Here is a 25,787-nt window from a genome sequence, read left to right on the forward strand (position 1 = left end):
GGCTTCTAAGACACCTTGTCCCAAAGACCCAGGGCCTCTATGACTGGCCTGTGATGCCCAAGACCTTGGAGCACCACTTCCTGGATTCGTCATGGGTGGCTGGGGTAAGGGTGGGAGTTGCTTAGCTCTCACTCTCAGTCACTAAACATCCCCAGACATCTGGCAAGGGAAGAATTACAGGTGGGATGGGAGGAAACACAGGCAGATGGGAGGGCAGGGGGCGGGGGTGAGGGTATGAGCAGACCCAGAGAAAAGAGCAGGAATTAGAAAGGGGACACCCCCCTCCATGGGCCCAGCTGCAGTCTGTGATGGCTGAGCAGACCCAGGGGTCTTTGCAAATGAGCTGGCAGGATGTCATGGATCAGGCAGGGTCCCAGCAGGAGGCAGACAGCACACTTGACTTGGGCCATTTGAGGAGCATTTGATAAAGAGATTATTTTCAAAGGTAAGGGCAGGGTGTAGGAGAGGATGCAGGAGCCTGGACCAATAGCAGCAGTCCAGTCTACTACTAGACCTGATGGGGCCAGAGGAGGGGACCAGAGCTGGTCTAAGTGGAGGCGGCCACCTGAGGAGAGCTGCAGCCTCAGTTGAGGGCTGCAGCCAGATCATGGCAACCCCACAGCGGGTGTCAGGGGAATAACTGCCCTGCACTCTCTCTCCTCTCTGCCTCCCATATGCTGTGGGGGCTCTGCACGGAACAAGGTGGAGAGTAAGGGCACCCACTGAGGCAGTCCCCACTGGCCAGCCTCCAGGGCACAGCGCAGGGTGGAGAAGTTGGGGAGCAGACCTGGAAGTGAGAAGAGGCCCAATCCCGACTCTACCTCTTCCCAGCTGGGGACTCTGGACGAGCCACTCAACCTCCTCGGGTCTCAGTTTCCTCCTCTGTAAAAGAGGGGTGGCAAGCATGCTTACGCTCAGCTGTTCCGAGTGGGGAATGCAATAATATATTTAAAGACTCCAGATTGAGCCCCACATGCATTGGCTGGCTCCCAGCACTTGGTTTCTAAGAGTCGGCAACAAGAACACAAAATCGGGGCTACTGAGAAGCCAGACGCCAGCCCAGAAACACTGAACATGTGAACAATGAATGCACTGAGGAGAGGCCGGCTCAGCAGGTCTTAGAGTCGCTGCCAGGATGGGAACCCAGACACCCTCTCTCCCTCTGCAGGGCCCTTAGGGGCACACACACTCATACCCGCTCCCAACTTGCAGCTGCGGGAGAGTGGCACCATGCCTCTTAGCCCCCCTGGAGAGAGGCAGCAGCAGGTCTGTGCAGAGCCCGGGGTCTGTACTCAGAGCATGTCTGAGGGGGGCAGGGGCAGGCGGCAGGCCTAGGGCCCAGCTCTGCCTGGCATCATGGGCCCGGCTGGAGGGACACTCCCTGTGTGGAAGACCTCCCATGTACCCTAGACTCGTGCCATTTAGGTGGGACCCCGGTAGCAACAGGTGGAGGGGAGCTTACCTCCCCACAGGGCACCCAGGGCAGGCCCCTGCCCCTGGATGTCCACTGGCCTAGAGCCCGAACAGCCCAGGCCCTGCCTAGGACAGCCCTCGGAGCCTCAAGGACAGACTCCAGCCCCCCACCCCCGAACCCCCTCTGCCTGTGACATCACTTCAGTGCCCAGAACAAAGGCCCCTGGTGAGACCCGCAAACCTCTGCCCTTTATGTTTCTATCACCCACATCTAAAGTTCACAGGAAGAGGGTTTTCACAGCATCGAGTCAAAACGGCACTGCACACTGCGGTCAGTTTTTTCGAAAGAAAGGAAGCCAAGATGGATCAAAGAAAAGCAGGTGCAGCAGATTAAGGCCCAGCCCGGGCCGGCAGGGGCGTAGGGAAGGGTGTGAGTGCCCCCGGGAGGAGGCCTGTGCGCTCCCAGCTCTCCAGGGAGCGGGAGGCAGAGAGGTGGGGTAGGGTGCGGCTCAGCCTCCCCTGGGAGAAATCACCGAGGGACAGAAGAGACAGCGTGGCCTCTACTGCTTTTTAGGTTGAGAGATGACAGCCCAGGGCCTGTGCCGTGAAAGGACCAAGCACAGAGGAACAGGGCTCACCGTGCCACCTGGGAGGAGCACAGCCCTGGCCAGCACCGGCTCCCGTCCCTCTCCAGCTCCTCTGCCCGTGGAGGCCCTCGAGATAAATCCAGCCAGCCTCCCTCTCCTGCACAGCCGAGCCCTCACCTGCTCCTGCCTGGACCCAACAACAGTCTCCTGCCTGTTCGCCCACCTGGGTCCATGGTGTCGAACTCCAGCCTCCATGCTGGATTGGCAAGTTACCTTTTTCTAAGCCACATAGTCGCCAGTGTTCTTTATGTCTCAGGTGCATCCCAGAGCTCGAAATGGAAACACGAAGTTTCTGTATCTCCTATGACACTGTGATTAAATTGACAAAGTTGCTCTTAAAAATGTGGGCTATAAAATTATTTATTTTACTGTTCCTGTTTTCCTTTTGCTTCATTTTTCTGGCTTCTTTTTCTTCTATTTTATCTTGTATTGAATGAATCCTTTTTAAAAAAGCTTTGTGTTTGTGTGTGTGAGGAATGTTGGCCCTGAGCTAACATCTGTGCCAATCTTCCTCTTTTTTCTTGAGGAAGATCGTTGCTGAGCTAACATCTGTTCCCATCTTCCTCTATTCTACGTGGGATGCCGCCACAGCATGGCTTGATGAGTAGTGCTAGGTCCACGCCCAGGATCTGAACCTGCCAACCCCAGGCCGCCAAAGCAGAGTGCACAAACTTAACCACTATGCCACTGGACTGGCCCCAAAAAGCTTTTTTTTTTTAAGTTGTAAAATGTTCCAAACATTTGGAAAAGCACAGGGATTATATAATGAACATCCACCAGCTTTATCAATTCTTAACATATTGACACATTTTTGGGTTTTTTCTTTTTCTTGTGGTAAAACATACTAACATAAAATTTACTGTTTCAACCCTTTCAATTTCTTTTAGAAACGACATTATACACACAGTCAAAGGGCCCTGTGACCTCTCTCCTTTGCCCGTCTCTTCTTCCCCAGAGGTAACCACTCTTCTGAACCTGATCCTCCTATAGAAGTGACCCCTGTGACATGTGTTTCACAATGAAGACCACCCATCCAGTGGAGAGGGACATAAGGCCCCAGGTAAAACCCCCCGGCTATCCCCAACCTTAAACTCACTCTCCCGGAAGTGACCATTGTTAAAACTTTCTATGAACATTTCCGGATTTTTTTTATACATTTGAATTATGTTAGCTTGTTTTCTTCTTTGACACAAATGAACTTACACTATGTAGATTGTTCTGCAATTTGCCTTTTGTTTCGTTATTGCTGTGCCTTGGGCATTTTTCCCTGGGAGGACTAATAAATCTACCATATTGCTTTTAACAGCTGCATGGGATTCTACTTTATTCAGTAGTTTCCCACGGATGGGCATTTAGGTGGTTTCCAGCTACTTAGTTATTCTCAACAAGTCTGCACTGAACATTCTTTTTTTTTTTTTTTGGTGAGGAAGATTTGTCCTGAGCTAACATTCGTTGCCAATCTTCCTCTTTTTGCTTGAGGAAGATTGTCCCTGAGCTAACGTCTGTGCCCATCTTCCTCTATTTTGTATGTGGGACGCTGCCACAGCATGCCTTGACGAGTGGTGTGTAGATCCATACCCAGGATCCGAAGCTGCAAACCCCAGGCCACTGAAGCAGACTGCGCAAGCTTAACCATTACGCCACTGGGCTGGCCGCCAAACACTCTTGACACATATTTTTACTTACTTGTGGGAATACTGTATATCTGTACAATAAATACCTAGAAGTGGAGTTTCTGGATAAGAAGATATTGAGCATTTGATGTCTTGAAAGATATTGCCACCGCCCCCCGCCCAAAATGATCAACTTAAACGCCACCCAACATATGACAGTTGTCTCCCCATGTCCTCAAGAATATCTTTTCACACCATTATCAGCCTTTTGTTATATTCTGTGAACTGTCTGCTCTTATCCTTTTCCCCAGCATTTTATGGGTTTACTTTTTAAATTTGAATCTTTGACTCACCTGGAATCAATTTTAGATGCAGTGAGATATTCTCTTCAATTACACTTATTGCTCTTCTACTCTGTCAATAGATTGAATTAAGTACCAAGATAAAGGGGAAAGCGTATCTCTCCACTGCTAACAGGCCACCAGCTACCTGATTTTGCCTCCCAACTTAGAGCTAGTCCATTTTGAGGTTCTAGTTTAAGAAACAGAAGATTGGCTCTGCCCACCCCTCTTCGTAATGGATGGACCGGACCCAGATGCTCTGCAAACATCCAGTCAATTATTCAACAAATAGGCAGCAACTGATGCAGTCACTGGAATTTCGGTTTTTTCCCGAGGAGAAGCATATTGCCAGAGGAGCAGACCGTGGCAGACTATGAACAGTCCACCCGAACCTATTCTCCTTCTTGCATTGCAATGGAGTTGAAGCAGGGCACGTGGCTGCCTAAATAGAAACAGCATTTCTCAGCCCTGTACATTCAGATGGGGGCCTAGGACTACATTCTTACCAGAGGATGATGTGAGCAAAACTGGCTTGTGCCCCGCTGGCTATAACAGTTTCAAAATATAACACAAATTCTTCGACTCTCTTCCCATCAAGAGGTGGGGGGTCTAGAACCCCTCCATTTGAACCTGAGCAGTCTTCAACCAAGAGTACAATGGGAAGAGCCAGCCCTGATGCCCTAGCAGTTAAAAGATCTGTCTTCTCTGCTTCGGCAGCCCAGGCCTGGTTGCCGGGTGCAGAACCACACCACTGGTCTGTCCGTTGCCATGCTGTGGTGGTGGCTCACACAGAAGAACTAGAAGGACCTACAACTAGAATATACAACTATGCACTTGGGCTTTGGGGAGGGGAAAAAAAGAGAGAGAGGAAGATGGGCAACAATGTTAGCTCAGGGCCAATCTTTTTAAAAACAAAGAGTACATTGGGAAGTAATGTGACTTCCGAGGCTAGGGCATAGAAGGCTATGCATCTCCCACCTTGTTCTCTGGGAACACGCACTCTTGGAGCCCTGAGCCTCCATAACAGATGCCCAACTCCCCTGAGGCCACCGAGTTGGAGAGGCCACGTCTGGGTGCACTGGTGCAGGCCCAGCTGAGCTCAGTCTCCCAGCCAAGCACCAGGTTAGCAAACATGCCTCCAGATGATTCATCCCCAACCATTTGAGTCTCCCCGAGTCATTTGAGTCTCCCCCTTCCTTTGAGCCTTCCCAGCTGAGGCCCTAGATGTTGCAGAGCAGAGAGATAAGCCATCCTCCCTGTGTTCTGTCCAAATTCCCCACATTCCTCAGAGACCTACAAAACCTGTGAGGATAATGAAATGGTTGATGTTGCCAACCCATATGCAGCAGTGACCCAGCCTCAACTATACAGATGACAATTCCTAGGGACAGCAGAGCCACAGGATGGAAGGAACCTGGGTCCCTAAAGGACCACAAGGAGCCCTCCTGCCAGCTGATAAGAAACTCACTTCAAGGGCTATGTGAGAGAGGAGTCAATGTCTTTATTCCCTAAGCCAAACAAACAAAACAGAGATACAGCAGCGAGCAAGGCCATGTTGAGGCAGCATCTCACATGCCACAACCAGAAGGACCCACAACTAAAATATACACCTATGTACTGGGGAGATTTAGGGAGAAAAAGCAGGGAAAAAAAGAAGTTAAGTAGGATGGGAGGGAGGGAGGAGGAGAAGAACATTCTGGCACCGGAAGTGGGTAGAGCATGTGCAAATGCTCCAAGTCAGGAAGGAGACAGTGAGTTTGAGAAACCGAAAAAAGTAGCCAATGTGGGCCTTGTGGGTCAGGCTAAAGATTTCAAATATGATCTCTAAGAAATGAGAATCCATGGGATCCTTCCAGCAGGAGAAGGACCCAATCAGGTTAGCTGCTGGAAGCTGTAGGGGAACAGACTGGGGGCAGGGAGACCACCAGGAAGCTGATGGAAACCCTGAGAAGTGATTACATCTGAGAGATATTTGGGAGGTGGTTGACAGGATTTGGAGGGTAAGGGGAACTTGTTGAGAGAGAGGAGTCAAGGATGAAACACCAGTGAGACGGTGTCTGGTCTATGAGTAAATTACAATGTCATGGCCAGAGGAAACCCAGCCGTGGCCAAGTTCAGAGGCAGCTCAGAGAAGGAGGAAGGGGATTGGATTCGTTAGTGGGTGCCTTTGAGCAAGCCACCTTTTACATCTTTATATCTTTGTCTATAATATGGGCACAATCCACTACACAGGGCTGCTTTAAGCAGAAGGACAGTGGCTGCGTTCATTCGCCAAAAGCCACATAGTGAGCAGTGCCTCTGATGTGTCACAGGTAGGATGAATACATAAAGTACATGGCCTGTTAGTGAAAGTGCTGAGAACAAACGAGGCAGGGACAGCAGACAGGGCAGCAGAGGTCAATGTTTAGACAGGATATTCGAGGTACAGGGTGGATCCAGGTTCTGTGGAATCTGAGGGGCGTCTCCTTTAGAGAAAGAATATAAAAAATCTTATTTTTGCAAATTTCACAAAAATACGTGGTCATGTGTATAGACGTCTGGGGCCTTGGAAGGGGCAGGTGTGAGCGAGGCGCCCAGAGCAGAAGCTTCAAGAGATTCTCAGTAAACCCACCTCCGCTTGTGAGTAACAGAACTGTGGGGAGGGGAGGCGTGCAACCGGTGTCACGAAAAGAACCTGTTTTCTGTGACTGAGGACAAGTCATTCAATTACTCTTGACTCTCAATTTCCTAATCTGTAAGTGAGGAAAACAATATCACGTCCTTATAAGGTTTTAAGGAGTAAATAAGGGCATGTGAGTAAAGTTCCTGTCTCATAGTAATAAGCAGTAGTTGTTATTTTAATTTTTATTCCTATCCCACACAGATGGAGAACCATGGTCTCAGCCTTGGGGAGGGACCAGGAAGAACCAAAATAAAAAAAGGATTGTGAGCCCCAGTGTGAGTGCTGGCTCAGTGCCTCTGGGATGCACGTGCTGTATGTGTGTTCTTTGACGTGTGGAATAGGTGTGTGGCAATGGCTCTCGTGCTATGCTCTGGGGCACAACCTATGGAGATCACACATCCAGGGAAGACCCAGCTGCCCCTACAGACATGATGTGTGAACAGGATGAGCAGAAAGCGTGGAGGCTGGGCATGCAGCTGACATTGTCTTCTTCACACAACTCTTACAACCATCCCCAGAGCCTTCTCTCGCCTGTGAACAATGGCAACTCTTGAGGAAAAACTGATTGCCTTGGTTGCAGAAACAGTCCCAAACAATAGGATCACGGTAGTGGGTATTGGACAAGTTGGTATGGTATGGCGTGTGCCAGGAGCACTCTGGGAAAGTCTCTGGCTGATGACCTTGCTCTTGTGGATAAGGGAGAAATGATGGATCTGTAGCACAGCAGCTTATTTCTTCAGACACCTAAAATTACGGCAGATAAAGATTATTCTGTGACGGCCAACTCTAAGATTGTGATGGTAACTGCAGGAGTCCCTCAGCAAGAGGGACAGTCATCTCAATCTGCCGCAGCGGAATGTGAATGGCTTCAAGTTTATTACTCTCCCGATCACTGAGTATAGTCCTAAATGCATCATAATTACGGTTTCCAACCCAGTGGGTATTCTCACACATGTTATCTGGAAAGTAAAAGTGGATTACCCAAGCACCATGCGATAGGAAGCCGGTGTAATCTGGAACCTGATAGATTTCACTATCCTAGAGCTGAAAAACTTGGCATTCATCCCAGCAGCTGCCATGGATGGATTTGGCGAGAACATGGCGACTCAAGTGTGGCTGCGTGGAGTGGAGTGAATGTGGCAGGCGTTTCTTTCCAGACTCTGAATCCAGAGATGAGAATGGACGATGATAGTGAAAATTGGAGAGAAGTGCACAAGATGGTGGTTGAAAGTGCCTGTGAAGTCATCAAGCTAAAAGGATATACCAACTGGGCTATGGGGTGAAGCGGGATTGATCTCATTGAATCCGCGTTTAAACTCTATCCAGGATTCACCCAGCGTCAGCGATGGTGAAGGGGACGTGGGGCATTGAGAACGAAGTCTTCCTGAGCCCTGCACGCATCCTGAATGCTGGGGGATTAACCAACATTATCAACCAGAAGCTGAAGGCTGATGAGGTCGCTCAGCTCAAGAAAAGTGCAGATGCCCAGTGGGACATCCAGAAGGACCTACAACACCTGTGACTTCTGGGTTCTAGGCTGTAGAAATTCAACAACTCCAGCGTGGTTAACCACGAACCCTGAGTTTTCATTCATGTACGTTGCTTTTATCTTCCTGGATATGTGAATGGGGGCTCGCAGAATCAAAGTCCATGCTTGGTTTATTGCTTGCAATATGAGCCCTTGAATAAATAAAATTAACTATTATAAAAAAAAAGGAAAAGTAAAGAGAGAGTGGAGGCTGAGGCCTCAGGCAGGCCTGGATGCCAATCCTGCCCATGCCTCTGCCAGGCTGTGAGCATGGCCGGTGGCTTCACCTGTCTGAGCTGCTGCTTCCTCAGCTGTCACACAGCAGGATGGTCCTCACACTGCTGCACAGGGGCTTGAGGACATAATGTGCAGGCACACACAGAGCGTGAGGTCGCTGCTCCTGTCTTCCTCCTCTTGCCGCTTAGACACTCTCCGGGACGTGTACAAAGGAGGAGACGAGGCTGTGACGGCCTTGGGCACCAGTGACTGAGAGTTCTCCCAGGCCCCGGGTGTGTGGCTGCCACTGCAGATGCTCTCAGGCGTATAACAAAGCAAGCTTGGCCCGTGGCGGGTGATGGTGACGTTCGATGACCTAAAACAGTTAAACCCATAATCAGAGGGTGTTCCAACTCGGCTGCTGTGGGTTTGTTGGCCCACAAGTCACGATCAACTTGCTGGGAGCGCACATCGGCCGTTAGCCCTCAAAGTTCTGTTGCTAAGAGATTATGAACCAAATGATGTTTCTAAAAAATAACCGTGACAGGATGTTCCAAGATAGAGCCATAATAACAGCCCAAACCGAAGGGATATGCTGTTATTGATAAGTCCTTATGAAGAGCTGAGGAATGGGGTGATGGGGAGGGAGCCTGGCCATACACATCCTATGGAAATTACTGGTTTGCGAAGGTTTGGAATGTAACAAAAAAGACTCAGTGATAAAACTGTAAGGGATATAATATAACGTCTTCATGATTCTAAAAGTTCTTCAAGCAGCCAAGATGTATTTGTGGGGCCTGTTATTTGCCTATTCCATGCCTGTTTACGACCGTCTCAGCCACATTCAGTTGCAGGCGGTGACTAACTCTAGCATAGCCGTAACCACCCCTGTTTGGCACAATGCCCGTGGGCAAGAATTGATGAAGTGATTTAACATAGCTGTTTGCAGCCACCTCCACAATTGCTCTGTTGCTGGAGCAACAGGAACCAGTCAACTCACAGAAGGCCAGGTTAGAGCAGGACAGAGGTTCCATCGATAGGGAAGTCAGCAAACAGGCACTGGCAAGAACCTGGTTGTCATTTGGCACCCAGAACAGCTCTGCCCAGGGGGCTTTCCTGGGAAGGGGCAGCAATGCAGTGCTGTGTCCTCACCAAAGGCCACTGGGTCACCTCCTGGTGACCACTGTCCAGCAGAAGGATGAGTGCAAAGGAGCTATTATCTCTTAGGAAGGGAGCTCCTGCTCTCTGCCAGCCTCGCTCCGGACCTGGGAGCAGAGCAGTGAGATGCCAGCCCTACACGCCCTTCCAGCTGCCCCCCCCCTCCTCCCCTGCAACCCCTTCCCAGCCACCCTGCTTTCTGTCTGGTCAGGCCCCCGGCTGCAGTGGCTTCATGGTCTACATTTCATTTCTCTGAGCAGATCATAGATGGCAAGCTGTGTTCTGCTCTCTCGTTTCACACGTGAGGGAGCCAAGATCCAGAGAGACACAATGGGGTGTCAGTCATACAGCTAGAAAGTCAGGAGGCAGACTCGTGTCTTCTACCCCAAATCCCAGGACCTTCACTGCTCACCAGACCCCAAGCACCCTATGATGCGTCGCACAGGAAACCACTGGGTGTTGCAATAGCTCCCAGAAAGGGGTCAATGTTTCCATGGGCCAACCCTGCTGACCCTCGGTTGCTGTGTGGCCCCCAGGGGAAGGGAGCAGAGCCACAGGCACTCTGCCTTCCTCCTTCGTCCAAGGGGCAGAAGAAGGGAGTCATGAATCAAGTGAGTCATTAAGATCCCAGACTGGGAAGTTTATTCTGCTGCTCGCTACCTGGGTGACCTCAGACTAGTGACTTAATCTTCTGCAATGCTGTTTCTTATCTAAAAATTAGGACAAGACTAGAACCTACCTACTTCATAGGGTTGTTATGAGGAACGCATGAGATTAAACAGGTAAAAGTGGTTAACAGGGTGTGTGGGAAACACTCAATAAATGATAATAGCGGCGGCGGCCACAGCTGTAACAATATCGTCATTTTCACTACCACCATCACCACCATCCACTTCTGCTCGGGACCCGGGGTGCAAGTAGGTGACAACTGGAGTGCCATGGTAGTCCCCAGTGGTGACAACGGGACACATTTCTCAGGGTTCCCGGTGACAGATCCTAAGTGTTTCAGAAGCTGGGCTCAAAGAACAAGGCAGCAGCATTGTGGTTTCTGTGCCTGTCCAAACACATGTGCTTCCAATTGGCTCCCCTGGGCTGGAATTCCCCGGTGCCCAGTCCAGCACAGCTCCCCCGACTGCCTAACGCCCCCCACCCTGAATCATGCTGGGCTTCTGCCCTTGGCCAGGCCTGGGGCCCTCAACGGTGGACTGCTTCCTCCCCACCACTTAACAATTCTGCCCCTTGGAGTGGGAAAGAGCTGGCCAGTCCATGGCCCCCCTCAAGTCTGTCTGAAAGTTGCTACCCAGAGAAGGGCATCGAAAGGGGTGCCGGGGGTTGGGGGGTGGAGATGAAGGCTGAGGTGGAGGGGTCATGAATTAACCAGCCCTGCCACTTGGCACCCACCCCCAACACAGCGGCTCCAGTTGTCCTGTGGGGTCAGGATGCTGTTTCTGCCGAGTCATCCTTTCTTGCCCAGAGGGATCCTGGCCCAAAGCCACATTCCTAGTGGGGTCTGAGTGCCACAGAGTATGCAAACTTCCGTTCTCACCAGCCCCCAGACCTCCAGCCCTGCACACAGGCTGGTCTCTCAGCAGCCTCTGCTGGCAGCGAACTCTCCTCCAAGTCTGTGTGTGTCCCCCCAGAGCTCCATCCGGCCCACCCCAGACCCTGCGCTCCAGGAGAGCTAAGAACATTCCACAGGGAGGGAAGGGCGCTAGCATGCAGCGCAGGGGGGGCAGGGTGGGGGAGACTGGACCTAAGGGGAGGGGGCTGCAGGGGGATTAAGGAACTATTTAAAATTCCTGCCTGCCCACTTGGTGGGCCCTCCTGCCATTGAGGGTCCAGCATCCCCTTCTTGTGCAAAACCTCGGTGTCCCCAGACAAGCAAGCTGGCCCCACCGTCTCCAGAGCTCATGTTCCAGGAGCACATTTTGAGCACCTGCTGTGTGCCAGACACTGTACTAGGCACTGGCCCCACAGCTGTGGACAAGGCAGATGCGGCCCAGTCCCTGATGTCTCTCCCATCCTTTCCAGGCCCACAACCCTTGCCTCTACTCCTGTTCTCATCGCAGACTGCTTGGGTTAAAATCTTGGCTCACCACTTCTTGCTGTGTGACCTTGAGCAAGTTACTTTACTTCTCTGGACCTCCATTACCTCATCTGTAAAATAGGGGCAGGCTAATACCTACCTCATAGGGATGTTAAGAGAGGTAAATGAGTTAATACACGTAAGATGTTTAGAACAGTTTCTGGCACAAAGAGCTCAATGTGTGTGTGTGTTGTGTGTGTGTGTATGTGTGTGTGTGTGTGCGTTTGACACTGTGCCTTGGCTCAGGCTGTTCTCTACCTTGAATATCTTTCCCCTTTTCTTCGAGAGTCTGTAAGTTCAGCTCAGTAGAGTTTCCAGAAGGGAGACAGATGGGGGACAGGCCTAAGGTCAGGCCACAGCCCTGCTAGGGCCACCAACACTTGCAGAGCATTTTCCTGTTTGCCAAGGATCTTACATATCCCTGCGAGGCAGACAAGGGAGGGGGCTCGGGGAGGTAAGACACCTGCCCCAGGTCGCAGCCCTAGTCAGGGTTGGACCTGAGAGTGGAGCTTGGGTCTTCTGACTACAAGTAGCTCTGTCCCTGTTCCACCTCCCAGTGCTGGTCCCCAAGAACCTCCAGATGCCCTGAGGCCATCGCTAGAATCTCAGAGCTCCCCCGAGGCTCGAGACCCAGAGGATGGGGCCTTCCTGGCCCTTCCGAGTCAGTAGGGTTTGTCTCAGAGCTGGACAGGGCCAAGGAAGGCCTCAGGACAGGGGGCGCCGGCCTGGCAGAGCCCTGAGGAGGGCCTGCAGGAAGAGCTCAGCCCAGGAAACTCTGAGCAATGCCGGCAGACCACAGGGCCCCGGGCTTCCTGCCCTCTCCACACAGGCTGCCCTGTCAACGTCAACGGGTTTGTGAAACCCTGCTGGGCGGGCAGTGGGGACTCGAGGGGCCCCCGAGTTCACTGGCTGTGGTCACTCTGCTCCTTCACAGCCCAGGAGAAGGTGGCTTTCCAAAGACTGCCATCGGCATTGTAATGGGATCCAGCTGCTGCAGGAGACGGGCACCTGATGGGGGTGCCACCATCTCGGGGCCCAGGCCTCCAGGCTCCAGAGCGCCTCCTGGGCCCCCACAGATGCAGGGAGCTGCTGAACGCAGCTGTGGGGTGGGGTCCGTGGTTGAAGGACTTTGGGGTAACAGATAACGTGAGTTACAAGCCCTTGTTCATAGCTTTGCTTACTGTGTGACTGGGCAAGTTGGTTAACCTCTCTGTGCCTCAGTTTCCTCATGTGAAAAATGATGATGAAAACCACCTGCCTCCCTGCAAGGATTAAACAGAATGATGTATCTGGAAGGTCTGGAGCAGAGTGAGCTCTCCATAAATAGAAGCTGTTGTGTTAGCAACCACTATGAGTGGCAACGGTGCAAAGACTATTGCATTTCTTTGATTTTGAAATTTTAATTAAAACCACCCAGATCCAATCTACTCTACTTGAAGGAAGTCTATACCTTCCTCTTGAAGTCTCTTCTCCCTCTAACTTGTCCAAGAACCCCAAGTCTTATGTGCTCCTGAAGAGGGAGGTGGAGGGTCCAACTTCCACCCCAGAGCCAGGAGAACTGGAACTCTGAGCAGTCCCACTGCCTATTACTGACACTATTCCCATGAGGTCAGAAGGAGGAAGCTGGTCCTGTGCCATGCAGGGCCCCACAGGGCCACATGGATCTTGTAGGGTGATGATTCCCAGGATGGCCAAGGGTGCCGGTGCCTCTGTCCTGCTCCCACGCTCGTGGCCTCTTCATGCCCATATGTGGCCGTTCCCAGTGAGGAGTCTGCGGGGCTCCTGGGTCCATTCCTCCCAGACTGGCTGGGGCCTGAGTCCCTTTTCCTTCCCCAGGATCCATGCTGGGGTTGGGGCTACTTCTCCTCTCCAGACCCCAAAACACATGGTTCCTCCGTGGTTCCTCCGTGTCTAAAAGTCCCTAGAAAGCTGTACACCTCGGTCACCCCCGGCGCCAGCCCTCGACAGTCAACCCCACTGCTAATTCTCTGCCCGCAGACCACCCAGGTCACTCTCGCACAGAACAGAGACACAGTGGTCTCAGGTGGGCCGTCCTGTGTATTAGTTTTCTTCTCAGTAACTGGACAGCAGGGAGAAGCCAAAGCTGAGGCCAGGGCAGGAGGGGAGCCCTTTTCTCTTTATGCCCGAGGAGCCCCAGATGTGAGCTCCTGGAACAGGGAGCCAGGGCCTCAGAGGGTTCCATTTCAGCATCGTCTGGCTCCTGGCTCCAGAGCCTGAGCTCTCACCAACATGTCCGTATGGCTCAATGAATGCTTGTTGACTGACTGACTGACTGACTGACTATAGCAAAAAGACATTTCTGAAGGATGAGGGATAATGCAGAGACGTCTGGTTGGACAGAAGAGGGGAAAATGGACTAGGCAGACCAGGGCAATGGGGCAGTGAACGGGTCTGCAGGAGGGGTGGGCAGCCTGTGGGAGCAGAGGAAAAAGGATGCATTTCTAGGGTGGTCTGAGCAAGGGGCAGTCAGGGTGGTGCTAGGGTTGCTGAAAGACCCAGGAGGCATCTCTGGGAGGACCCTGGAGATCACTGGACTTCTCCAGGTGCACGGTGGAGGCTGGGGAGCAGGAGGGCAGGACCCCGTGGAGGCAACCGCCCCAGTGGAGGAAGTGTGGGGGAGGTGGCCCCCAGGGAGATCCAGAGGCAACCATCGAAACTATAACTCCCCTCCGTGAAGGCACCCCTGGGCGTTGTGCACACCGTAAATCAACAGGAAGCACACTGCCCTTAACAGTGTCCAGAGCCCAGGTTGCCCGAGAGAGGGGCTCCCACTGCCCGGAGGTGGCTCCAACATCATTTATGTCCAGCTCAGTGCCCTGTGCTGAGACCTAGGCCTCCCGAGTCCTCTGGGGCTTGAGCAACCTGGGGTGACCTGGGCTCTCTCAGGAGCAATGAGCACAGGGAGTGTCTGAGGGGGACGGGAGCAACAGCCAGGGCCACTGCAGAGACCACTGGAGCCACAGCCTTTAGAGCCCAATAACCTGGTTCAAACCCCAGCTCGGCCACCCACCAGCTGTGTGACAAGGTACCCTCTCTGAGTCTCAGTCGTGCACAATGCCAAAAGAATGACCCTCGTGGAGCCGTTGTGAGGATTCAGAGGGAGGACATAAAGCACTCAGCATGGAGCCTAGCATGTGGCACGTAGGATAATGGTGGCCTCATGTGACATTGTGCTGGTAAAGGTGTGCCAAGGAACCAGGGAAGGGTGACAGAGACTTCTCCCAGCCTTGTGCCTTTCCAAGAACCTACCTGGCATCTCTCCCTCCTCCAGCTGGGGCTCCAGGCCCAACTGGAGGGGGCTGGGCCTTGGCCCAGAGAACAGGAGGTTTCTCACCGTGGCAGGGAAATTGCTGGGTTGGGGGTGTGGGCAGCCACAGTGACCGTCTCTCTGCAGGACGGATGCGGCTTTGCTGACAGAGAGTCTGCGGCCTGGACATGCCAGCGGTGCAGGTCTGAGGTCAGCAGTGGGGAGCCGGGCCCGCCGCGGCCTTACCGCTCCCAGCAGGGCCCCACCAGGGCAAAGGCATCTGCTTTCACTCAGCTGCCCCTTGGCCCAGGGAGGGACGGGGGCTGAGACCTCCTCCCCAGGCCCGACTTCTCACTACACAGAATGGACGCCGAGGGCGCAGAAGGACCAGAGATCAAGGTTTGCTGTCATAGGTCCCTAAAGCGACATCCTGCACTGGCCCCTTTTTGCAAGGCCATGTCTAATCCAGCCCCATCAGTCCCCCAGCTCCCCACACCCTGTCACAAGCCTCTGGCTTGTTCCCCACTCCAGGACCTTGCACTCACACCCTGGAGGCCCCTTCTCTGCCCTGCGCACGGCTGACCCCCATCCTTCAGCTTAAACCCCATTTCCTCAGGAAAACCTCCCCGACCCCCATTTGGTCCCCATGAAACAATCTTGTGGGGCACAATCTGGTTTGTACTCATGTGTTTATCTGTGAGACCATTTCACGCCTGCCTCCCCTCTAGGCTGGAAGCCCCGTGCAGGTAGGAACTGTGTCTGTCTTCCTGAGACTGTGTCCCTAAGATCCAGCACAGGGCCTGGCCCAGTACGTGCTTGACAAATACTTGTTGAATGAATCATGCCTCATAATTTTTCTAGCAGTTTCCTTCAGTCATCTTCAGTGTTTTGATCATCACTGGATCCCTCTAGGATAGCCAGTGCCTACACTCATTTTACAGGCCCAGAGTTGAGGTCAGAGGTGAGTTACTGGCCCCTGGCTCCTAATCCTGTGCTCACCCTTATCTAGGAGAAGGAGTTTATGCTGGGAGAGGAGAGGTGTGTGCCGTGGACTCAGCAACCAGAGAGAGGGCTGTGAGGGCCAGGGGAGGGTGGGGTGCTGCTGGACCCCTCCGGCAGCCAGGTTCCCCCATAAATAATGTACCAGTCAACCTGAAGCAACCCCATTTCCAGAGAAAGTCCAGGCCAATGCCACTGAGGATGTGTCTCAGCAGCCCCCCAACTCTCACCCCCAGTGACCCACTCAGAGACCCCCAAGCTGGAGTAGCCTGCTTCTCCCCGACGAGGGGGGTGAGCTTTGCAGTCAACTACCCTGGGGTCAAAACCAAGTGCAGCCACGGACAGCTGGGCCGTCTCAGACAGGTCACTCACCTCTCTGGGTCTCAGTCTCCTCGTCTGTACAATGGTGCAATAACAGGCTGAGGCTTCCACGAGCCGGTGAAGGTCCAGGGCCCAGCTCTAAGGATTAGGTTTCTGTGCTGTCACGCCCTCAATGGCTCACGGGCACCCTCTCTCTGGCATTAAGTGGTTTTTCCGTTGGTGGTAGACAGGCCTCATGCCCCTCTCCCTGGGAGTGCCTTGGGGACAGGGGGCAGTCTCTGCCTCATGCCAGCCTCATGAGACAGCTCCCTCTGACCCCGTGCCTTGTCTAACATGGCCGGGGTGGCTGCTCAACTGATGAGCGAGTACGTGAGAGTTTGCTTGGGTCCAGAGCAGAAGCTCTGCTCCTGTCCTGCTGACCAGAAGACCAGGGCGCCGGGAGGAGGTCCCTGTCCTGCCTGGACCTGAGGGCTGGAGGATGAGGGCCGAGGGCGGTGCTGTGGAGTAAAGGGGACCTTCAGAGAACCTGTGAGTTCCAAAAGAGGGAGCAACAAACTCCTGAGGAGAAGGAGGGTATGACCAGAGTGGGGCAGAATCCAGAAAAGAGGCTGTGATGGGGCCCTGCGAAGGGCAGATTTGGCCTGGGACCCAAGGGGTAGCCCCAGGGCCTGCAGAGACAGGAAAAGGGTGCCTCGAGACAACAGGACAAGGAGCCCAGACCTTGGCCTGCAGGTGGGGAAAAGGAGGCCTAGGAACCTGGGAAACAAAGACACGAGCGTGCCACCTTGGATGCCAGGGCTCACAGGGTGTCTGTCCCACTCTTCACCAGGATGGAACTGCACCCTGGGTACCCTAGCAGCTCCTATCTAGACCAGGGCCTGGCACAGAGCAGGGCCCAAGGAACACTTGTTAAAAGAATGAAAAAGAAGAGATTTTTCTATGAGCCTCTTAACTGGTCTCCGCCTCCTCGAGTCTGCCCTCCTTACAGCCATGTCCAGAAGGCCGCCCCGGGGAGCGAACTCCGACCCCAGCGTCCCAACTCCTAACTGCGGTGCCTCCCCTCCCACCGCAGCCAAAGTCACACACTAATGGCCTGTGAGCCAAATCCGGATCACAGACCTTTCCGCTTTGGGCTACGCCCTGTGTTTTTGTTTTGTTACGTGTTAAATTTGAATTAGTTGCTAACATCTCAAAAGGAAAGTGCCCACATACAAATCTATGTTTCCAGTTTCTCTGAAGAGTCCCGTGGGTGACATATCACACGGGGCCTGCCTACCCACCTGGGACTGTGGCCGGAGTGGCTGGGAGAAGGCCTGCCCTGCCCAGACCAAGCTCTTCCTGCACCTGCATCTTCACCCCGCCCATCCCACCCCGGCCCCTGCAGACAGCAGAGCGTGCAACCCCAGCCCACAGGCTAAAGGCCAAACTCGTCCACCAGGCCCCAAGGTCTCCGGGAAGCGACGCTTGGGATGAGCTTCTCCACCTGTCTGTCCCTACTGTCTTTGTCCCTCAGATTCTGGCCGCATCACTACCTCTAGTTGTCTGCCTCCTTGTGCTCTTTCACGCCCTTGTGTGCTTGCACTAGTGGACCTCAGCCTGTGGTGCCTGTCCCCACCGTGGGGACCCCGCCAATTCCCATCTGGTCTTCATTGTAGGCTCAAGGCCACTTGGTGGTGGAGCCTCCTGCCACCTAGAGCGAACAGCCCCTCTGTGCCACCACAGCAGGGTACCCACAGCCACCCACATGTGGCTCCAGTTCTCTGCATTGCACCCTGGCTGTGGGCTCAGGGCCGTGGGAAACACAGCTCTGTCTCCCCTTATGGCTGGTACCCACAGGCCCAGTCTCAGACCTAGAGTCTCAGGACACTCCTTGAGGGAATGAATTAGAGAGAAGCCCTTGATTTCATGGGTGGCAGCTGCATAAAAAATCCCCAACAGGGGTCGGCCCAGTGGCACAGCAGTTAAGTTTGCATGTTCTGCTTTGGCATCCTGGGTTCACCAGTTTGGATCCCTGGTGTGGACCTATACACACCAATTGTCAAGCTATGCTGTGGCAGGCCATCCCACATATAAAGTAGAGGAAGATGGGCCCAGATGTTAGCTCAGGGCCAGTCATCCTCAGCAAAAAGAGGACGATTGGCGGCAGATGTTAGCTCTGGGCTAATCTTCCTCAAAAAAAAAAAAGAAAAGAAAAATCCCCAAACAACACCAAAGAAATCAAGAAACCTTTGGTTTGTGGCCTTATCAAGGGCTTCATTTTATCACATCTACTTCCAACCCACACACACTGCCCTGCCAGTTCCAGGACAGACTCTTCCTCAATCGGGCCAGCTCCAGAAAAACAAGAAAATGGGACAAATGTTATTTTTGGAGACGTACACACACACGCACACACACACACCACTTACATCAGCCACATGCATGCACGTCCCATGTCCACTACCATCATGCACCTCCTCTCTCACCCCCAGCTGGGGGGGCCATGGCTCTTTCATGTTCCAGGCCTTTCCTGACCCAAATGGCTGTGTCCTGAGCTCTCAGCCAGGCCTACTCCTTGCACCCAGCCTGCTAAATTGATCGTGGAGTTGGACAGCCCAGGCCCAGAGCTAGAGGTAGAGACTGGTATCAAACCTGGGAGTTAAAAGAGACTTCAAGACCCGCCCATTTTACAGATTCAAACAGTTAGCCCAGAGTCAGAGTCCCAGGGGCAGGGCCTAGCCGGGGTGAGGGCGGGCACACCCCCTGACCCGCCCACCCACCCCGGCCCTTCGCCCTTCCCGGAGCCCTGGCACGCCAGGCAACACCTAATCCTCACCGCGGCCAGCCGGCCGGGGCGCTGGGTCCCGCTGGCCCCCTTTGCAGATGTGGAACAGCCCACACAGCCAGCTCCTGAGTGGCAGGGCCAGCTCTGCCCCTCGTCTGCCCAGACCTGGCCTGGAGCCTCCTTCTTCACCACCAAGTTCCGAGAGTCGCCCCTGGGTGACGGGCTTGACAGGGACCCGGAGAGAGGAAACGGAAACTAATACACCTACCCAGTGGTGCCATACACGGAGCTGGCATTCACATTCGCTGTCGTGTAGATTTGTATATTTAATGAGATTATCTTCCCACAGCCAAAAGTAAAATGTCTGGAAGAAGGGGCAGTTTTTTCTCACTGCCTCTGACCCCACTGGGGCCCCAGTGGGCTGATGGAGCCACTGAGACGTTTCCTCCTGGGCCAGTGAAAAGAGGAGACTCAGGCTCCACGGGTGAGTCATTGGCCCAGGGGCATCTCCAGGACAGAACCCAGGTTGGCCTGCCTCTGGCCCTTGCCCCGGCTGTGTGCCCCCCAGCCTCGGGTCTACCCACCAGACAGAGAACAGGCCCAAGCAGTACCCTGGAAGGCTGGGGAGTGTTAGTGGGAGGAGGCAGGGGGACTTCCTCCCTAATAAGCCCAAGGTCTCCTCCCCCAGCCCTGGGGTGGGCACCCTGGGTCAGCAGAGGTGTCAGTCCTCCTGGGCACCGGCCACAGCACTGGGAACCAGGGCTCCAAGGGTGGCAACTCAGTTCTTCTTGGCTGCCTCCGACTCTGCCTCCTGTTGTCCTGGCTACCCTAGCCAAGCCCATTAATCACCTTCACTTGCCAATCCCCCAGGAATGTGGCGGTCTCATAAAAGTCAGCCCTGGGTTAAACAAACAAACCAACCTGGAGGCCTCTAAGTCAGCTGCAGAGGCTCCACCAGGTTTCTGGCCTCTTTCCTCTGCTCGGCACGCAGCACCCCCCCCACACCCCTGCTGCACCTACCACCACTGAGATCTCAGAGCCACCCTCCCACACACACCCCAGAACTAGGAGGGAAAGGTGTCATCCAGTGAAACCACCTTTAGATTGGGGAGTGGGTGCCCAGAAGTCTGAAAACTGCCTCCCCCTGCCCAGGGCCTCCCCTCTCCACCTGCTCCCACCCCACCACCATCTGTGGCACCCACTCTTCCTCAGGACTCGCAGGGCATATTTGGCGTCTAGCACCCCACTCCCCAATCCAGGGCTCTGCAAACCACCTTTCATCCTACCCAAACCACCTCTCATCCTAGCCTGTCCCCACCCTCGAGGGAACAGGACGTGGCTCTGGGGAGATTTCCCTATGGAAGTGAAGAGGCCAGAGGAGTTGGGGCCACTGGGAGGCTCTGGGGGTAAGTCTCTTCCTGCCCCCATCCTACCCTCTTCCACCCCCTCCTCAATTCCTAGGACTCAGCACCAGTAAAGTCCCACGGGCCCTCGCCTGGGGGCAGGTTCAGTCCTGCCTCAGGGACTTTCTGCTGAAGGGAAGAGGGACCCACACCCCTAAGTGAATATAAACGAGGGGGAAAATATGCAAACACTCAGCCAACTCACCAGAAGAGAAGAACCCACAGCCGGACAGAGGGATGCACACAGGTGCGGACCACACTGCTGCTCAAGAGAGCGGGCCAATCCAGGGCTGCGGCTCCCAGTGCAGGGCCCAGGACCTCCAGGGTTCCCAAGCCACTTAAAATATTTCAGAAAGCCAACGGACATCCTATATTTAGCCATGGTGAGGCTACTGGGGTTAACAAAAATTCCAAGGCTTTGCATTTGGCTGGAATTACATCAATGCAGAAACACTGGCCATCTTGTGCTGATAAACATTCTAAGGGTCCATGTACAAGTATCAGATTGAGGAAATGGAGAAAGAAGTAATAACTTAGCAACAGCTGTTTAATAAATTTTTTCCAAACATGGAGTTTGTTGGGAAGAAAATAATAATATGGATCGTAGATGTTTATTTCCTTAATATACAAAGAGCTCCTACAAATCAATGAGAAAAAGATGAATAACCCTCCCCCAAAATAATCAAAGGCCAATAACATAGGATTCACAAAAAAAGAAAGGAAAGAAATTCAAACAGCTAATAAATAAAGAAAAGTATGCTCAGCCTCACTCTTAAAGTGATATCATTTTTCACCTATCAAATCAGCAGAGATTTAAAAGTTTGATAATCCCAGTATTGGTGTGCATATAAGGAAATGGGCATTCTCATACATTATTGGGGGAACTTTATATTGTTAGTGTTTTTGGAAGGCAATATGGGAACATATCTTCAAATTTTAGTCAGCTGGCAATTAGCCTACAAATATAGTTGCTCATCTCAGCACTGTTTGTAATGGCAAAAATTGGAAGCAGTCTATAAATATCCTTCTCAAAAGGAACTGGTCATTCAAACCTTTACAATGGACTTGGCAGTCATTACAAAGAATGGGTAGATCTACAGATATCGACAAGAAAAAAATGTCCAAGATATGACATTAAATGAAAAAAAAAGCAAGCTGTAAGATAACATGGTTATAGTATGGTCTCATTTGTATTTTAAAAAAAAGAAAACGCACATAGGGGCTTGTAGCTATATATGCTTGTTTATAAAGGAATAAACAAGAAATCATTAGGAGTGGTTCCCTGGGGAACAGCATGGGGCAAGGGGAAAGGGCACACAGAATGCTTTTGATTTTTATAGGCCCTTCTCTGCTCTTATAGTATTTACCATAATTTTTGTAATTTTTAAATCAATTGTTTTTATTGAGGGATAATTGACATATAACTTTATATTAGTTTGAGGTATACAACACAATGATTGGATATTTGTATAGAAATTGATTTTTAAGGGGTCACTGGCAAGGAAAGGATGGGGGCCCCCAGTTTAGAAGCTCCAGATTATCGCCAAGAATGGGCCATCGGAAGACGAAAGACGAGGCCAGCTGCAGCACGGAGGAGGGGGGCCTGCAGGAGCAGGCGTCTCTTTCATCTGCAAGAAGAGGGCCGTGGAGGGAGGTCTGCCCTCTTGGCACCCCCGTGCCAAATGGAGGCTGAGGAGAGGAACAGACCCTTAAATACCAGCACCAGCCTCGCAGGGGCAGCTGACTCGCCCTGGGGTCTGGCCCAGCCCCTCCTCTGCTCACTCTGCCTCAGGGCCCCTCCTTCTCTCTCTCACCCAGGCCTGGACCAAATCTCTGACCCACAAGAACGGAATTTGCACAAGAACTTTTCTAAAAGGAAAACAGAAAGTGAAAAGGCCAACCAAGAGATGGCTGTTTGAGAACAGGTTTATGACCAGAAGATCTTACAGCTGGGCCAGAGATGCTGGGGCGAAGGGTGGGGTCCTCTGGGAGAGGAGGACTTTTCTGGTCTTTGTGGGATTCCTCCTACCCCCACCTTAACTGCAGTCCTATGGAGGCAGAGTGGGGTCACAGGGCCCTCGACTGTGATGTCAGCTCCTGAGCTTCTTAACAGGGTTGTCACTCTGCTTCCCTGACCCTCAGTATCTTCATCTGTAAAGTGGGGACTGTGGTACCTTGAGGGTAGATGTGAGAAACAGAAATAATACAAACAAACATTACAGCACAATGTTTGCCATATAGCAAGTGGTCATTAAAAAGTATATAGTTAACTAATCTTATTGTGGTAATCATTTTGCAATATATTCACAGATCAATTCATTATGTTGTACACCAGAACTTTAACACAATGTCACATGTCATCATGTCTCAATAAAGCTGGGGTGGATGGAAGCATATATAACTATATCTGTTCACCAACATTCTCCAAACACAGCCTCACCTCCATGCCTTTGCTCAGGTGGGTTCCCCTGTCTGGGATGCCCCTCCTCGTTCTCGCAAAATCTTACTCATGTGTCAAGGCCTAGCTCCAGTGTCACCTTTGTCAAGGCTTTGGTAGCCCTGGCTGAGCAGAAGCGTCTCTCCTCCTCAGGGCTTTGGGCGCTCTGTTCGCAGCCCTCCCAGCCCTTCCCGCAGACTCGCGCGGGAGTCCTCTGCCCTATGCACTGGGGCTCCTGGGCCAGGATGCTGTCCTGGCTGGACACTGCCCTTCCATCCTTGTGTCCCTGTCCCGCTGGATCAAGCTTTGTCAAACGCCCACAGGAATGACTCCCCGTAGGGAGGGGAGTGAGCAGGGGAGTGGAACTGCTTTCTCACTAATTGCATTCCGGCATTTGGTTTGATTCCAAAGGGGATGGGGTGCCCTGAGGGGCCCAACTCAGATACCTCCTGATGCTGGGGCTCCCTCCACTGGGAGGGAGGGGCTGGGGCACCAAAGGCAAAGGGGCAGAGCTGGAGAGCTGGCCTGGGGGTGGGTTATGCCCAGGAAGGGTGGATGCCCACCCCCGTGCTGTCCCATCAGGTCACCCAACCTGGCAGCTTCAGGGGCCACACAGTGGCCTTTTGAGGAAAGGAGCCGGCCTGCCCACCCCCCCCCCCCCAAGGCTGTGCACAGCTGGCCCCTTCCCACCAAGCCGGGTGCTCCTCCCCACTCCCAGAAGGGCCTCCCCACCCAAGACCTGGGCTAAGGAAACGTCATGGGTAAGTCCTGCCCCCTGCTGGCCTCCAAGGGAATGGCCCTTCAGCTGGCAAGCTGGGGACAAGGGCTGAGAGGAGCTGGGGGGCTGCCTGGCCACACTGTGTGGGATTGATCCAGAAGACAAAGACCTCCCCAGCCCTGGTCTGGATAAAATCCACCCCAGGTCTTTCCCATTGGTCTGTGGGTCTCACCATTCAACCTTACTGGCTCAAGTCGGAACCCCGCGGCCTGGCAAAGCCCTCCAGGACCTGGTTCCAAGGTCCCTTTCCAGACTCACTTCCCACCATTCCCTCCCAAAGCCCCTGGCCTGGGTAAAGCACCTGCTGTTTGTCCTTCGAATACACACCCCTGTGTCCTAACCTCCAGCCTCGCAGGTTCTCCCCGCCTCCAGCAATGCCTTTGCCTCTCCTCTCTGCTTCCAGAGCCAGTACAAGTCTCACCTCCCGGCTGACTCTCAGCTCCAGGCAGCCTCACCCTGCTGAGTCTGTCCTCTACACTCGTTGGCCAGAGTTCAGTCCTGTCCCCTGCCACTTGTGCCCACCCTAGTCCCATCTGCAACCAGACCAAAGGATGGTCACACTGGAACGTGCACAAGCCCAGAGGTTCAGCACAGAGCCCCGCACAGTCGGGGCATGATCAGAGCTGGGTGGGGAAGGTAAGCCATCCTGGCACCTCCTGCTCCCATTCCTTCCACCAGCCGCAAGGCTTTGGGGAGGCTGGCAGGGTCCCTTGGGACGGAGAGGGATGGTCTCAGTTTAATGTGTAGGGCACTGGTCAGCCTCCAGGCTCCGTGTCCTCCCAGAACTAGCATCCAGGAGTCACCGGCTGTCAAGGCGAGTCAGGAAAGGGGGACACCCCCTGACATGCAGCCGGACATAGGAGGAATCTGTGTCCATGGGACGCCGACCCCTCCTCAGACCGTTTCTTTACATCCCCAAGACTCAGTGTCCCCGTTCATGAAATGGCCCTGTTAATACCTACTTTGTAGGATTATCGAAAGGAAAAGAAATAATACCCATTAAGCACATCACACACCTCCTGGCAAAAAGGTGTTCAATAAATGAGAGCCACTATCATGAATGGCAAACATGGAGAAGCTACAAAGTTTCCAGAATCTTCCAAGTCTGCTAGTGTTCCTGACTGGAAGCTGCTTTGGGCCTCTACCCACCACTTTGTCACCAGCTGGATGAGCAAATCCAGGCGGGACACAGATATCCCTGAGCAGCCCAGGCTGGGAGACACAGCTGTCTGGGCCTCTGTCCTTCCCAGGGATGGTGTGCTCTGGATGGACACCACAGCCCACCCCTCCTGACTTCCTGCCTTGCCCTTCAGGACCTTCCCTGGACATGCAGCTTGCTGGTTGGAAGGGCATGGCAAGGGCCTCAGCCTCTGCCCTGTGCCTGCATCCTGGTAATGTCCTCTCCATCACACGGGCTCTCCGTCTCCACTGGACAGCCCAAAGGAGAGAGGTGGGATGGGATCAAAAGGGGTTTTGAGGAGTCAGGGAGCCAATTAGGACTGGACTGCCCAGTTCCCCACTGTAGGGGGAGCTCCCCAATCCCGGGGCCATGCAGGCAAACTCCATCCAGTGAGGTGGCCGCCCTGGCCTCAGTTTCCTCATCTGTAAAACACCAGGCTGGACCTGGCCACCTCTGAGGACCCTCCCACAGGGACTGTCTGATTCGGCCTTCCCTCTCCCGTCTTAGATTCACCTGCTGTCCAGCAGGGGGAGCCCGCACCTCTTCCCAGCCGGCCAGAGCCAGGGCCTGGAGGCTGGCCAAGGGTCAGGAAATGTTCTTCCTACATCCCAGTTGTGCAGGGCATGTGACATGCTTAGTGCTGTGCCTGGCCAGGGCAAGCATGCAATAAGCAGTAATCGTGGTTGTGCCCATTTCAGATCGGGAAACAGATTTAGGAGTTTAATTTGAACCCAGGGGTTCAGGAACTGATGATGATCTGGGAGGCCCCAGGAGGCAACGATACTATCTCTGAGTATCTGAAGGCCTTGTCTTAAAAGAGGGGGCACATTGGGTGGATGTCCCGGGATGCAGGCCTCACACAGGCCGATGGAAGAATGTTCTAACGGTCAGAGCTGGCTGGCTGGAAGAGGGACTGCCTTGGCTGTCTGTGAGCATACTGTCCTAGGGAGTGTTTTAAGGAGTCAGGGTCTAA

The 25,787-nt window shown here is 53.3% G+C and overlaps 1 long non-coding RNA gene and 1 pseudogene across 2 annotated transcripts in view; both read left to right on the top strand.

The window, feature by feature from the left end:
* The window catches only part of LOC139081592 (uncharacterized), a 116,537-nt gene extending 114,135 nt beyond the window's left edge, over positions 1–2,402 (top strand). For both annotated transcript variants that reach the window (XR_011536721.1, XR_011536722.1), the window contains one exon: positions 1,988–2,402. This is a non-coding gene — a long non-coding RNA (uncharacterized lncRNA). The remainder of the gene's footprint in view (positions 1–1,987) is intronic.
* A 4,669-nt stretch (positions 2,403–7,071) lies between these two features.
* LOC103557530 (L-lactate dehydrogenase B chain pseudogene) lies at positions 7,072–9,201 on the top strand (annotated as a pseudogene).
* Positions 9,202–25,787: the final 16,586 nt, after the last annotated feature.

The sequence above is a fragment of the Equus przewalskii genome, unplaced genomic scaffold, assembly GCF_037783145.1.
Source record: "Equus przewalskii isolate Varuska unplaced genomic scaffold, EquPr2 ChrUn-13, whole genome shotgun sequence".
Lineage (NCBI taxonomy): Eukaryota > Metazoa > Chordata > Mammalia > Perissodactyla > Equidae > Equus > Equus przewalskii.